The sequence below is a fragment of the Mesoplodon bidens genome (genome assembly GCF_964165515.1).
Source record: "Mesoplodon bidens genome assembly, chromosome: 17".
Taxonomy (NCBI): Eukaryota; Metazoa; Chordata; class Mammalia; order Artiodactyla; family Ziphiidae; genus Mesoplodon; species Mesoplodon bidens.
This window is the reverse complement of record NC_138174.1, coordinates 16538538-16545046: the sequence shown is the minus strand read 5'-3', so window position 1 is coordinate 16545046 and position 6509 is coordinate 16538538.

The following is a 6509-nucleotide window of genomic DNA, read 5'->3' as shown; positions in this document are numbered from 1 at the left end:
CCAGCAGACCCTAACTGAATGTCCCACAGGCATGTCTTTTTTTAAAAATTTATTTATTTATTTTTGGCTGCGTTGGGTCTTCGCTGCTGCTTGCGGGCTTTCTCTAGTTGCAGCGAGCGGTGGCTACTCTTCATGGCGGTGCACGGGCTTCTCGTTGTGGTGGCTTCTCTTGTTGCAGAGCACAGGCTCTAGGGCACGTGAGCTTCAGTAGTTGTGGCACGCGGGCTCAGTAGTTGTGGCTCGCGGGCTCTAGAGCACAGGCTCAGTCGTTATGGCACACGGGCTTACTTGCTCCGCGGCATGTGGGATCTTCCCGGACCAGGGCTCGAATCCATGTCCCCTGCATTGGCAGGCAGATTCTTAACCGCTGTGCCACCAAAGAAGCCCCCCACAGGCATTTCAAGCTCAACACTTCTAAGACATAATTCAGAGTCTCGCCCTGCAAGCCCGTTCTTCCTGCCGCCCCCACAGGTGGTAGGCGATCCTAGGAGAGATTTAAGTAGAGTAGTCACACGATCTAGTTTGCATTTCTGGTTTGCATTCCCTACCTGGTGTAGAGAATAGATTGTTAGAGGACAGGAATGGATGCCGGGGGTCAGTTAGGAGGATATCACAGTCATCTAGGTCAGCAATGATGTTGGCCTGGACTGAGGGATGACATTGAAGAGGGAGGGAAGGAACACTTACAAGACATGTATGAGGTGTATTTGTGACGACTGGATGTGAAAGGTGGGACAGAGGCAGACGTCAAAGATGACCCTGGGTTGTGGTGGATGGTGGGATCATCCACTGTGCAAAGGCAGCAGGTTTGGGGAGGAAGATCATAATTTCTCTTTTGGACATATTGCATTTGACACATCTGTGAGCCATCCAAGAGAAAATTCCATGTAGGGAATTGGACTTACTCTTTGAGCTCAGCTGGGAGAAATGGGTCAGAGATACAAATTTAGACGTTGTCAGCCTATTGATAGTACTTGTATTCATGGGCATGCATGGAATCATCAAGGAAATGATTAGAGAATGTAAAGAGACATAGAGATAGAGCTAGACAGAGAGAGAAGAACCAGAACAGAGTGACTCCAATACAAGAAGTCGACTGATCTGTAGGATCTGGCAAAGGCATCTGAGCCACAGGGTCCGGAGCTGTGGGAGGAGAACCAGCAGGGGTGATGTCAAGAGAGGGGGATGCTCTACGGAGGAGGGCATGGCCACCTGGGTGGGCTGCTGCTGAAAGATCAAGTTGAAGTGTCTCTAACCTTTCCCTTGGGAGAAATTCCATAATAGAACTGGAAAATGTTTATTACAAAGCCCCCCCAAACAAACAAAAAACAGCTTTCTGGATAGCCATAGTTTATGGTTTGAAATGCAATGTAAATCCTAATGATATATAATAAACTTTTCAAAAATGATTTATGCAGCACCAAAATAATTGAAAAAAAACCCACACAATTTTTCATCCAGAAAGTTTGTCATTGCCATGTCAGACAGTTGCATGTTTCCAAATGTCTCACTGTTTGTCATCATAGAAACCAAATGGGCAGGTGTTTGGCTGTCTTTTTTCTCCCCATGAATCATCCTGATATTTAGCATTATGTGCAAAACAGCCTAAAACTTTCCACAGCTCACTGACCCACATTCCCACCTTTCTAACATAAAGTTGGTGGTTGCACCTTGATCTTTTTGGTTATGCACTGTCGGTTTCTTAAATCACTTAGGACACCATTTGTTAGTGTTCCCAGACTCACAGATAAAATATCACATGCGTTCCCTTCTCACCATGAAGCCAAACCCAGATAAATTTTGAGTCAGTAGCATGAGCCCTCCACGATCCTCACATCAGGCTTTGCTTGTTTCCTAGGAGACAAAGCTGTGCAGCTAGTTACTATTCCAAAGCACACAGCCAGATTCCCATCACTATGATATATTCCATTTTCTATTCAGTTTCATTCCCCAGGAGGAAACTTGGGGGTTATATGGAATTGCGCATTAAGACTTGCCCTCTGTCAAACATTAATAGGATCACGGAATCATAATTCAGAGGGAGACTGGGGAACTCATGGAATCATTTCACTCACCATCAGCAGAAGAACGTTTAACGTAACCCTGAGGAACTAAGGAATCCCCATGTTTAAAAGACGGCTCCTTTCCCCTCCATAAGAAATGATTCTACAACCTCTGGCAAACAATTCTCAGTGCTTAGCAGCCTCTACCCTGTGAGAATCCTGGGTGACATGGCGTCAACACCCATCACAGTAGGAGATTGCTAGTCAAAGATAGACTGGGAAGAAAATGATCTAATTCACTTACCAACGATTCAGATATAATATTTTGAATTCTGGAGAATATTATGGCAAAGTGAAAGCACCAAAACACAGCCAGTTCACAATATAATGTTTTCCACATTAGATTACTCATGCCAGGAAGAGTCCAGAGGTCACTTGGGTCAACTCTTGAGGAGTTGTGGGAATTAACCACTGTCACTCAGTGTACCCTTTTTTCATGCTTCTTCCAGTAAATAAATCTCCCAGTGGGATGAAACTTAATTATTTGAACTGTGTCTGCTCTGTTACATATCTTTGAAAAAAATTTTAGTGTCCTCCAAGGAATTAGAAAAGGCATCAGAACATCCACAGTCTGTGTGCTCAGTCACCCTTTCAGCAACATTGGTAGAATGCCTACTGTGTACTAGGCTCACTGTTAAGTGCTAGGCATAGAGGCATCTGTTGTAATGACATCCTCTGTCAATCACTGTGATAGACAGCGAAGGTACGATGGTGAGTGGAATCGTCTGGGCTTCATGAAACTTATCATTTAGAGGTGGAAAGAGGGAATGATCAAAGTACCACACAAACAAATACAAAATGACCACTACGTTAAGATCCTCTGAAAGCATAAATAGGGGGGTCCATCTAATGAGGGAGGAAATAATGATTGAGAGGCAACCTGATGACCAAGTGAACCAAGTGAAAAGTATCCCAGATAGGGAAACTGGCACAGCAAAGGCTCTGTGCCCGGAGAGGAAGTGCAGTTGGTCATTTGAAGAACTAAAAACGGCCAGTGTAGTCGAGAACAGAGAATGCAGAGAGAATGGCAGTGGGGTTGGTGTGGGAGACAGTGATGACACATGGGTGGAGGTTTGGTACAGTTCTGTTCTCCATCCTAAGAGCAACAGGAAGCTCTTGTAACCCTTCAGGCCGTGCAGGGGATGCCACAGCCAGATTGGTCTTTCAGGAAGAGCGCTCTGGCTACAGTACAGTGACTAAATGAGGGGGGCAGGAATGGATGCAGGGATCCATTGGAAAGATCAGTGTAATAAGCTAGCTTAGAGAGAAGGGGGGAATGGACCAGGGTGATGGTCAGCAGTGGAGCTGAAGACAAGAGGAAATTTCAGGGCACACCTAGCAAGCAGAAACAGCAGGATTTGGTGATGAACTGATAAATGGTTAAGGGAAAGGAGAGTTTTCAAGGATGAAACCTCTGGCTTGCATGCTAGGATGGATGGTGATACCACTTCCTGAGATGAGAAACAGAGAAGAGCATCGCGGCAGGGTGAGCGGGTAGCGAGGATGGGCATGGCCACCACGAGTTCAGTTTTGTATGACTTTAATTGAAGTGCCTTTGGGACATCCAAGAAGAGATGTCAAGGAGACAGTAAGATCGACAAGTCTGAGGTACAGAGGAGATGTCGCAGTTAGAGCTTCGTATTGGGAGCGTGTGTGCATCAGTTGAAATCATGGGTCAAGGGAGAGAGTGCCAAGTAAGAGGAGAAGAGAGCCTAGGAACAGACTTTGAGGACTCCAGTCCATGAAAACTGTGGAGGAGGCTGCACGGGAGCCCAAGTAGATGTGACCAGAGGGGTGGGAAGCAAACCAGGAAGCGTTATACCATGGGAACCCAGAAAAGAGACTGTCGCAAGAAGAAGGGAGGCATTAGTGTCTAAGGAATCTGAAGCCTATCTGGAATGGAAGGAAACGGAGATGACAGATATGGACAATGCTTTCAGGAAATGGGCTGTGTGAAGGAGTGGCAGTTGATGAAAGAGAATGTGGAGTTTAAAAGGTCTTTTTGTTCAACATGAGGGAGAGGACTATTTAAATGTTGATGGGAGAGATCTCGGGAGAGGTTGAAGATACAGCAGAGAGAAACGGCAAGCAGCAGGGCAAAGTTTCTGAGAAGGACGGATGGGATAGGAGCCTTTAGGTGGAGAGATTTTATTCTGAGGATAGTCATTGTGGGTGTTGACAACCCACGCAATTGCCAGAGCAAACAGCTGTTGCCAGCATCATGGTCCCAAAGATACCGGCAGTACCTCTTCACATTGCCCCCCTGAGGCGGCTAGTCTAGTCAGAGCACTGCCTACCAGTCAACCCAGCCGAGTGGTCATCTGAGCCTGAGGCTTTGTTCAGCCCCCGCCAGTCCCACAGTAGGGCTACCTTCTCATTCAGTGGCCACGTTGTTTGTAAACCCACAGCACGATAAAGGGCTCTGGACCCCCAGACATAGTTCTGGCAAAAAAAGCTAGCAAACACGGTGAGTACACCCACAGGGTCCCATAAAAGGTCCGGGATTTATGGAGGTGAGCAGGAACCTTTCATCCTGGCTTTGGATTTGAAAAAGCTTATCACATTGTTTTCAAACTGTCAGGTTGCTTTTTAATTCTTGAAGAAGCTGGCAGCTGCTTAAGGGCAAGAATTGTGCTTTTTTATTGATGTCCCCAGTATCTAGCACTATCCGGGATACAGCTGATGGACCAGGAGGACAGGATCCCTCACAGAGGGTGGAAATAGGATAGAGAGAGAAATGAGACCGGAGAGAGAGCCCGGGTGCAGGATCAGCGCCGGGTTGAGGTGTTTGCCCGTATTCTGTGAGTCAGTGGTGGCCGTGAAAGTTCTTAAATCTGCAGACCTATCCAGAGACCTTTAGAAGTCTTGATGAGGTTAGGGAACAGGTGGGGAGACAGAAACGGGTGTAGGAAGGCCAGGAACATAAATTTGTATCTTGGAGTTTTAAATTGCAGCTGGAGCAGTTGTAAAATGAAGGCATTATTGGCGGGGGCGGGGGGGGGGAAGGATGATTGTGAGCTAAATGTCAAAGTCCTCACTGGACCAGGGAAGGAACTAGGAAGTCTGTTATGTCAACCCACCAGGAGCAAGGGGACCAGAAGGGGTGGGAAGGAGGTGGAAGGGAAGGCAGGACAGCCTAGACCTCAAAGAGGAAAGGTTGGTGCCTTCCCCTTGCTGTTTGATGGATTCTAGTCACTCCTTAGGTCTCAACTTAATGTTTTCTATTCCATGAAACTTTCCCACCCCTTCCTCCTCGTTCGCGCCCACCCCGCCCAACCCTGCTCAGGATGTATTGTTTCCTCCCTTCCATCCCTTCCGTGGCTCTAACAGCGTTTCGAAACTGAACTGCACACACATCTGGCATAACATGAAGGACATCGTGTTGAGGTTTGCCGTTTACTTGCCTGGATCCCCCAGTAGGCAGGGGGTTCAAGGGCAGGGGTTTATCTTATTTGAACCAGATCCATCACGATACCCAAGTCAGTTTCTTTTGAGGAGAGAGTGAGTGCATGGCATTGGTGTGGAGGCGGGCAGGTGCATTTGGACCGTCAGATATAGATCGTGAGAGAGCTCATGGAGAGAGAGACTTGGAAGCTGACTGCAGAGCAAAATGATGATTAACACCCAACACTTCGCACGTGCTGGGCGCTACCTCCATGTTAGAACTTCTCAGTCCTCACAAGCCCTTAGTGTGTCTGTGATACAAACAAGGAAACTGACTCTCAGAGAAGTTACAAAACTTGCCTCAGGTCACAAACCCAGTAGGTGATAGCGGGAGAGTCTGAACTCGAGCCGTCTGGCCAGCGTGAAAACTCAGACCTACCCACTACGCGTATTGTCCTGCCTCCTACGTGAGACGTCTTCAAAGGCAGTGTTACGGGCTAAATTTTGTACCTGCAGATTCATACATTGGAGCCCTAATCCTCAGTACCCCAGAATGTGACCGGATTTGGAGTTAAGGTCTCTAAGGTAATAAATGAAAATGAGGCCATTAGGGTGGGCCCTAATCCAATCTGACTGGTGTCTTTATAAAAAGAGGAAATTTGGACACACACAAAGACACCAGGGATGTGCACACTGAGGAATGATCACGTGAGGACACAGAGAGAAGGCGGTCGTTTACAAGCCAAGGAGAGAGACCTCAGGAGAAACCACATCTGCCAACACCTGGAGCTTGGACTTCCAGCCTCCAGAACGGTGAGAAAGTAACTTCCTGTTGTGGAAGCCACCCAGTGTGTGGTATTTTGTTATGGCAGCCCTAAGAAACGAAGACAGGCAGAGTGGTGGAAGACTGGGTCACTGAAGCAAAGTGTGAGAAGAGGAAGAGAACAGAGAGCCAACATCCCAAATCTACATCGTTAATAGGATAACTAGGTGACCCCGGCCACAATTCCCAGAAGGCATGATCATCCTCTCAGGTGCCTGGAGGGCAGTGCCCTGAGTCTA